Source organism: Nicotiana attenuata, unplaced genomic scaffold (assembly GCF_001879085.1).
Source record: "Nicotiana attenuata strain UT unplaced genomic scaffold, NIATTr2, whole genome shotgun sequence".
Lineage (NCBI taxonomy): Eukaryota > Viridiplantae > Streptophyta > Magnoliopsida > Solanales > Solanaceae > Nicotiana > Nicotiana attenuata.
Window position 1 is genome coordinate 608,475 of NW_017670354.1, and position 10,124 is coordinate 618,598.

Consider the following 10,124-nt stretch of genomic DNA (forward strand, 5'->3'; position numbering starts at 1 on the left):
CGATGACAGGAAACTTGGCATTTTGGGTTGTGCCGGCCACGTTGACCGGAAGGGTGATCTCTCCTTTCAATGTGTCGCTCACCATGTTGAATCCGTTGATGACTCGAGAGGCGGGCACGATCTAGTCGAGCAGTCCGAACTATTCTGCCACCCTCGACCTGATAATGTTGGCCGAGCTACCTGGATCCACAAGCACACGTTTAATTTGAAATGTATTCACAATAAAAGAAATTACCAATGCATCGCTATGAGGCTGAGGCAGAGCGTCGATGTCCTCTTCGCTGAATGTGAGGGCGTCCTCGGGTATGTAACCACGAGTCCGTTTTTCCTTGGCAATGGATATTTTTGTTCGTTTGGTAATAGGTTCCTGTGGGATATCGATTCGTCCAACGATCATGTGGATGACATGTTGCGGCTCTTCTGTTTCATTTTTCCTTTTCGCCTCTCTTTCCTAAAACTGATTTTTGCTCGGTCGCTGAGGAACTCTCGGAGGTGCCCTTTGCGGATTAGTCAAGCTACTTCTTCTCGGAGCTGTCTGCAATCTTCGGTCCTATGACCGTGTGTGCCGTAAAACTCGCATACCAGGTTGGGGTTCCTTTGTGACGGATCTGATAGTACAGGTTTTGGCCACCTGGTGTCTTTGATTTTAACTATGGCCGATACGATGTTCGAAAAATCAATGTTGAAGTTGTATTCAGATAATCGGGGTGCCTCCGTCAGTCCCGTGTATCTGTCGAATCCGGCTCTGCTCACAGGTCCCCGAGGATTCTAACATACGCCCAAGTCACTGCGGGATACTCAACCAAGTTGTGCTTCAGCTGCTTCGGAGCTATCGAGCTTCGTTCGTTCAAGCCTTGGGTGAAGGCCTCCACTGCCCGGTCATCGGAGACTGGTTGTAATTCCATTCGCTCCATTTGAAAGCGAGATACAAACTCTCGTAGCATCTCGTTTTCTCTTTGTTTGATTTTGAAGACATCGGATTTCCTCGTAGCAACCTTGATGGCACCGGCATGTGCCTTTATAAAAGAATCTGCCAGCATGGCAAACGAGTCTATCGAATCCGCGGATAGGTTGTGATACCACATCATGTCCCCTTTTGAAAGTGTTTCTCAAGATTTTTTCAATAGGACGGATTCAATTTCGTCTTGCTTCAGGTTATTTCCCTTTACAGCACAAGTGTAGGCAGTGATGTGCTCGTTGGGGTCCGAGGTTACGTTGTACTTCGAGAGATCGGGCATTCTAAATTTCTTCGGGATGGGTTTTGGAGCAGCACTCGGTGGGAATGGCCGTTGAACGAATTTCTTTGAATCTACAACCTTCAGAATTGGGGGCGCGCCTAGGATTTGATCGGCCCTTGAATTGCAGGTCTCCACCTTTTTGTCATTAGCTTATATCTTCTTTTCACCCAATTCAGTCCTCTTTCTGAGGTCCTCGAGCATCTTTATAATAGCGGGGTCGGCTGCTGACCTGTTGTTGCTCAATCTTTCCGGTACATGTTCGGCTCGAGGAGCTATTTCAGGTGCTGCTGAGTTGGAGTTTTTATGTGGCTTTGCAGTTGAGCAATCTCCAGTTGTTATGCCTGCAACATCTCAAAAATGACGTGAAGGCTAACCTCTCGTTCCTCTCGAGCTGGGGTTCTTTGAGCTTCTTGTTGGTTTTCTCGGCGTATACTCCTATTAGTGTGGGTGCTTATATCGACGTGTTGGGCGTTACGTGATCCCACATCTACGGGAATTGGTTCTGGTGTGTCCTCAGGGTTTCGTAGTGGCACACCGGTGCCTGGAACAACTACACCATTCTCTCCATGATTCTCAGGACCGTTGTTTTCATGTGCATTCACTGAGTTAGACACATTTTGACCTGAAATCAAAGATTCTTGGACAAGAAAAAGTGTGAAGAATAACTTGCATTTTTCAGTAAACGAGCATGAAAACAGTCACTATTTTTTTAGCCCCACGGTGGGCACCAAACTGTTTACCTTGAAAATGGTAATTACTATTAAATTTGTTTTTGTGGTTCGAAAAATACGTGATTTGTTTTAATGCTAGTTGTTAGATGATAGATGCTAAGTGTGAGTTAGGAAAATGAGATAAGAGCTTGAAGATAGTGTACAATGCAAACCGAGCGGCCGTGAATCGGGGTCTCGAGCTAGCCTAAGCTTGGCCTCAAGGTCGGGCTAAAATGCCTTACTGGAATGGCCGATGAAGAACTAACTATTCTGAGAGCCTTGATGGTGGCCCTTTATGATCAATGATGAGTAATAAATGAAGAACAGTCAATAGAACACAATAAATGTAAGTAATCAAATCAAAGGAAAGACAATTGAGAATGTTTAAGTTGGGGAGCAGAGAATGTTCTTCTTCTTGTATTGAATATCATGTGCGCAAAAAATGAAAAGGGTCGCCTTTATATAGGAGGGGGAATCCCAACATAGTGCAAGTGCATTTATTATAAAGATACGCAGCTGGTACAACCATTTATTACAAATATATGCAGCTGGTACAACCATTTTATGTCACGGTACGGACTTGTACTATTCTTGTAGACCTGGTTAGCTCTAACCATGTGTTTTGGCAATTTCCCGCTTATCCATCATAGCCACCGATTTGCACTGCCCCGAGGTCGAACATAGGGAACCCTCGGGGTCGAACCTCGAGCAGTTCCTCGAACCTTCTGGAGACGGGCTATGGAACGTTATAATGGTCATAAAATTGGACTCTCCAATTTTAGTCGTATACATGTGCAAAATTTGAGGTCAATCGGAAGTGTTTTGATAGATTTCAGCATCGGTTGTGGAAGTTTGAAGTTTCAAGTTCATTGATTTCGAATTGATGTGTGATTCGTCATTTCGATGTTCTTATGTATGTTTTGAAGCCTCAAATAGGTCCGTGTTATGAAATGGGAGTTGTCGGTATGATATAATAGGGTCCCCAGGGGCCTCGGGTGACTTTCATATAGGTTTGGGTTGTGTTTAGCTCATTTTTTATGTTTCGACGTCGTTTCTTCAAGCATAAATGGTACTACATTAAGTAAATCAGCTCTGATTTCTATTTTTATTGAAGCATTAGATCCGTATCGTAATTACGGAGCCATAGAAAAATGAATCGTCGAATTTGAACATCGTATGAGGATTTCATGGTCATTTTACTAAGAATTGGGTTGCCAGATTTTTTTAGATTAATTACGAAATTGCCACTGAGTTCGTATTTTAAAATCTGCACTATTTCCAAATATTGAAACCAACATATCTCCTTCAATATAAGGTCAAATGGAGTGATTTAAGTGCCTAATTTGACTAAACATTCACAAGGAATCTATTAAAGGCATCAAAATAGAGTTTCGGGATTGTTTGGCACGAGAAGCGAGGCAGGATAGCTAGCAAAAAAATATACAAAACAAGTATTTGTTCGTTTGGTCATATTTTGAGTTGGAAGCTTGGATTTGAGCGATTTTGTAGGCGATTCTCATCTCGGTTTTGGTTATATTTCATGAATACATCTTCGTTTTTGGCATTTATTGATGATTTCAAAGTGAAATTTGGGGGTTTTGCCCAAAAATTCATAAAGTGTATTTTTAAGTTTTGAACATCGATTTGGAGTCAAAATTGGATGAAATTAGTATGTCTTGACTTATAATTGAATTGATTATCAGGTTTTGTGAGTTTTGTCGGGTTCCGAGATACGGGCCCGAGTTGGGCTTTTTGGCTGATTTTGGGCTTTTGATTAAAAATTCGGCCTTTCACGATTGGGATTGGTTCCTTTAGCATTGATTGATGTATTTGACTTGTTTTTGGTTAGTTTCGAGCCGTCCGTAGGTCGGAACGCACGAGATGGAATTTTGGAGCATCGCTTAGCTTGCTCGGTGTTGGAATCGGCTTGTTCAAGATAAGTAACTCTTCCAAACTTAGTGCTGAGGGTTTGAAACCCTGAATTATGTGCTATGTGATTGGTGTTGAGGTGACGCACATACTAGGTGACGGGCGTGTGGGCGTGCACCCTGTGAGTTGTGACTCTATTGTTTCCATGGCACTGTTTAGTGGCCCACTTTGTTGATATTTGTGTTTTTCACCATGTGATAAAGTAATTGAGTTATACATCATGCTAGATATCATGGTTAGGCTTTATGTTAATATTGTTGGGACCGCTAGCAATTGTTTCTTGTTGTCATCTCATTGATTTCATTGATATATCGTGCTCAGACATATTTATGCATTCATATCATATCTCTGTCTCAGTTGTTACTTATTGATACATCATATCACTACTCCGGGTCTGTTTTTATGACATTGTGAGCTCGTGGGGTGAGACTAGAGAGTGATGACTGAGTGAGGCCGAGAGCCTAATTATGAGTGACAGCTATGGGATCGGTCTGCACGCCGCAGCAGTTATATTGATTGTGATAGCGCTTGGGCTTTAGGAGCCCCTCTGATCTGCACACCCCCAGTAAGCGAGGATGATATTATTGAGGGATAGATTTCCCTGAACATGGATTTGTCTAAAGTACTTGATGCCTGGAGATGGATTTCTCCACAGGGTTGGATTGCCCTTTTTCCTCGGTACTAGATGACTTATTGTCAATGTTGTATATGTTTCGGGATAGATTTCCCTAGGCTGTATGGGCCATATACCGTACCGAGTGGTTGAGCATGATGAGTGGAAAGTGTGATACAGTGAGATGAGTACTGTGAGAGTGTGAGTACATGATTCATCTCTAGGATACATGGCATTGGCATGCATATATGACTTACATGCATAGAGACGCATTTCTTCATGCTATACAGTATCACGTCATTCATGACTTTTTACACACATTGATATGTGGTCATAGAGGTGTATTTCACACTTGCTATCTGGAAAGAAAATGAAACATCTTATTTACTGTGAAAAGGATTTTTAGATAAATTACAGTTTACAAACTATCTCATATTTTGCGTCGATTTCGGTAAAGGACTTGAGCTTTCACTAATATTCTTGAAAAGCGGAACTATTTTCGAAATAACTGTGAAAAAGATGAGCATTCTTATCTCATAGTTAGTTCAGTATCTATAAGCTCTACGTTGTTATGAACTTCTGTTAGTTATTCATGCTGGACCCGATCTATGTTCCAGCTCGTCACTGCTTTCAACCTGAGGTCAGGTTTTGTTAGAATATAAGGGTCCACCAAACACTATAGAGAACCAGATTATCTATCAGATTCAACAGTACACGCACACACACGCACTGCAGTAGGTAAATGACAAGAGAAATTTTACATGGAAAATTCCCAGCTTAACGGCATTAAAACCCACGACCTACCCTTATAGTTTTTTCAACTTCACTACTGAGCAAAATTCATATTACAACCTATGCAACCTAGGAATTAACCTCTTAATCCCTCACTAACTTGTAACACACCTATTACAAGCCACTTTGCAATAACTCTATTACAAAGACTTTGAAACTTGACTAACTCTAGCTAATACTTCAACACATAGGTTTAAGGTTTACAAGGGTTTCCTACAAAATGCTTCTTAAAGAAGCGAGATAGGAATTTCAGTTTAAGACTATACAATGTTACAACTCAACTAAGGACATATAATAACTCTATGTGGGAATTGGTCCGTAGTGTTTTTGTTCTTTGTTATTGAAGCACTTGACACTTGCTTGCTGAATGGTCACGTGAGTGATCTATTCTAAAATCTCTACGTTTTCACGTGTTTTGTTTTACCTCCCTTGAATGCATATATACATGTGTAACATCACTTACACCGATGAAAGCAAGGTAGGCAAAAAGGCTTCCCTGGGAAGTTGACTGCAGCACTGTTCTTCCACTGTAGCGTGTGCAGACAGCAACTTTCCAACATGAGAGTTGACTTCGTACAGTCTCCTCGGGAACTGGTAGGGACCTGTTGCCTCAGCTGTTCCTTCCACTCCGAAGAGTTTAATCATATTCCACGTAGAATCCCAACCCGGAACCTTGTGATATTGAGGTTTTGTAAATGTGTAACAGGTTCCTTATATGGTTCTATTGTAAGTTTGTTAGATCATCAAAACATAAGGTAAAGTATATATAACCAAAGTACTTGTAACCTATCAATTCCCCCCTTTTTGATGATGACAAATTTGTACTTGTGAATCCTAGAAAGAGCCATAAAGAACCTGATTGTGAACGAGAAAGACATTAAGTTCCCCCTGAAGCTCTACATTCCCCCTTAATCAGTGCAATTATTTTTTCCCCTTTTGGCATCATAAAAAAACTCAGAAACAGGTTAACACGAAGGAAGTCTAGTTTTAAAAGTTCTCCAAGTCTATTTGTCGCTAGGCCTACCTCGGGCACAAAGAGGTTCCCAAATTAGGACAAGCTTTACATTCCCGCACTATGTGTTTAAATATTGCAATACTCTTTATAATCCTCACTGACTTGATTACCTTTTGTTTTTATTGTTTTCTTTTTTTTATTATTCCCCTCCCCAAAGGTTAGTTCATGCGCTCTGGCATCATCATCTTATTTCACAAGATCTAGGGGCCCTCCACCCACTCCTCCTCTTAGCCGCATTAAAGGCAAGAACAAAGGCAAAATGGAAGATCTAAACAACATTATGAAGGACAACACAGCTGAACGGGTAGAGGCCACTAATGGCCAGGGTATTCGGGTTCCTAATGAGAATGTGTCACAGCTTGAACAGAAACTGTTGAAATTCCAGGAAGAGCTGGATCAGGATCGAAATCTGGCAAACCACTCATTTTCCCTCAACACCCCAGATATCAACTTCCCAACGCTCAAAACCCTACACCTTCTCAAAATATCCCAAAACAGTAGAATCATCCCGCACCTCACAGTCACGCTGCTCCACCAATGAACCAATGTAATACGTGCCATACCCCAAACAACACTCCACTACTCATCCCAAAACCTCAGAACTCCACAAACACCCATACACCAGGCCACCATAACAATCCTATCTATGTGGAGGCCATGCCACACTCCGCCCAACTTATCTCATACACACCTGAGTTTGATGAAAAGGATCTGCTTATCACGAACTTGGCCGAGGAACTTAAGAATCTGACCAGCCGAATTTAGGGCGTCGAGGGAAATAAAGGAATTGAGGGGCTGAACTGTGAGGACCTTTGCATACAGCCTGATGTCGAACTGCCTGAGGGGTACAACCTCCTAAGTTCGAAATATTTGATGGTACGGGTGATCCAAGGGTCCATCTGAGGACATATTGTGACAAGCTGGTTGGAGTAGGGAAGGATGAAAGGATCCGCATGAAGCTATTCATGAGGAGTTTGAAAGGAGATGCATTATCTTGGTACATCAGCCAAGATCCCATGAAGTGGCCAAGCTGGGTGAGCATGGCATCTGACTTTATGGACGAATTCAGGTCTAATACAAAGAATGCACCAGACGTGTTCTATATCCAAAATTTGAGAAGAAGCCCACAGAGACATTTCGTGAGTATGCTACTCGCTGGAGATCCGAAGCTGCTAAGGTCAAACCCGCCTTAGAAGAGGAGCAAATGAACAAGTTCTTTGTCCGGGCTCAAGACCCGCAGTACTATGAACGGCTGATGATGATTGAGAACCACAAGTTCTCCGACATAATCAAGTTAGGTGAAGGAATTGAAGAAGGTATTAAAAGTGGTATGGTTACAAATTTCGAAGCCTTGCAAGCTACGAAAAAGGCTTTACAGTCCGGTGGTGTGTCCAAGAAAAGGGACGTAGGGGCCATGATTGTTGCACAAAGGACCAAGTCTCCCCTTAAATACCAAGCTTACCCAACACCTCCACTCACATACCAGCCAACCCCAAATTACCAAGCACCCTCGTACCAAGCTCCGCCACCAACTTATCAATCATCTCCACCTCCTACATATCAACCTACTTAACCCGGATACTCCCAACCCACTCATGTCTACCAAACCTATAATGCTCAACCATCACATTATTAATCACCCCCTGCACGCCAAAACTTCCCTAGACCTCGACCTAATTTTGATTGCAGACCTCCAAAATAATATACTGCCATCGCTGAACCCGTCGACCAGCTATATGAGAGGCTCAAAGCTGCTAGTTATGTCACCCCCATCCCTGCTGCAACCCCTGAGAATCCTTTTCAATGGGTTAACCCAAACAAGTCCTGTGCATACCACTCCGGCATGAAAGGGCACACCATCGATGAATGCCGCTCTTTGAAAGACAAAATACAGTCTCTGATTGATAACAAGATCATCGTGGCAAAGGAACCCGCTCCAAATGTCCACAACAATTCTCTGCCAGACCATAAGGGTGGAGGTATCCACATGATTGAATTAGAAGATGACTGGGATCCCGAGGGATCAATCGGGCTGATCGTAGAAGGTGATGACCCAAAGAAACCGGCAGTTACTCTCAAACCAATGATAGTCCAGATCCAACCGTCTTAAGACGCTCAGGTGAATATATCTATACCTCTTGAGTTTGAAGCAGCGCCACCCGCAAAACCCCGGTACCAATTGAGGTTGAACTCGTGTCTCTGGCATATGCACCCGCACCATTTAAGGTTGCAGTCTTGCCACCCAAGGCGCATGTTCCATTCGAAGTGGCAATGTCAACCACGCCACTCTTCTATACAAATGCTATGCCCTGGGACTATACAGCCGAGGCGAGAAGGAAGAGCAAGGTCAGGATTGAAGAAACTGTCGTAGCACAGGGTATGACAAGAACTGGTAGAGTCTATACCCCTGAATATCTGGCTGAATCAAGCAAGCAGGCCTCCAACCGGCCGCCCCTCATTGAGTCAGGTCCGGAAGACCTTTGGAGGAAAATACAGGCCAAGGAATATTCGGTCATCGACAAGTTAAACAAGACGCCAACACAAATATCCATTCTCTCTTTGCTGCAAAATTCTGAGACGCACAAGAATGCTCTGTTGAAGGTGCTGAATGAAGCGTATGTACCAAATAACATCACTAGCGGGGAAATGGCTAATATGGTAGGACAAGTTCTGGAAAGACATAAGATCACCTTTTATGAGGACGAGCTGCCACCTGAAGGGCTGGGGCCCAACAAAGCACTGCACATCACCGTGCAATGCGAAGATTATTTCATTACCAGGATCTTGATCGATGGAGGTTCTAGTCTTAACATTTATTTGCTGGTAACACTCAAGAAGTTGGGCAAAGGGCTGCATAAGATAAGGGATGGAGCAATCAATCTGAAAGCATTCGATGGTTCTTAGAGATCCACCATTGGTGAGATTAGTCTATACCTGTAGATGGGACCAACCTGGTTCGAGGTCGATTTCCAAGTAATAGATGTACCAGCGTCTTCCAACTTACTGCTAGGACGGCCATGGATCCATGCTGCTGGGGCCATAGAATCAACGCTGCATCAGGCAATAAAGTTCGAATGGAATCACTAAGAAGTGATCATTCACAGCGACGGTAGCAACCCTATATACAGTTGCCAGACTATTCCGGCGATCGAAGGAAGAAGGAAGCTGGGTGGAGAAACTTACCACCACATTGAACGCGTCAATGCTATCGACAAAGACAAATGGTGGGATAGCAAAATCGAGAGTATACTGAGTTGGAGTGGGTACGAACCTGGCAAAAGGCTCGGCACGAACCTCCAAGGAATCTCTAAACCCATAAAACTCAAGAAACATGGCACTACCTTCAGTTTGGGATAGGACTACACATGGGAAGAATTCAATAGTTGTCACCACCATGGCGCAGTCCTTACTACCCACTGGAGCAGCCAATACCACATCTAGAGCAAACCTTCCAACATGCCGACATTATTTATGGGTCGAATGAAGAAGAAGCACTTGCAGCAGTGAAGAACTTGTTTCTAGAGGACAGTGATATGGCTGTTGCATTATTCTCGAGGAGGAGGGGGAGGAAGACCCTTCCATACAGGCCGTGAGCAGAGGGGCACATCTCAAGAATTGGAACATTAGGACAACCAGAGCCCGACGAGCCTCGGGGTAGCAAGGCTAAAACAAGCATTATTCACTGTTTTATTTACTAAATGATTTTCTTTTCGCATTTTTCAATTCCCGCAATAAGATATTCGATTTTCAAGACAATTATCAAAAGCATTTTTGGCTTTTCTTATGAATTAATATTTATTACTATCGTTATCTCTCATTACTTTACC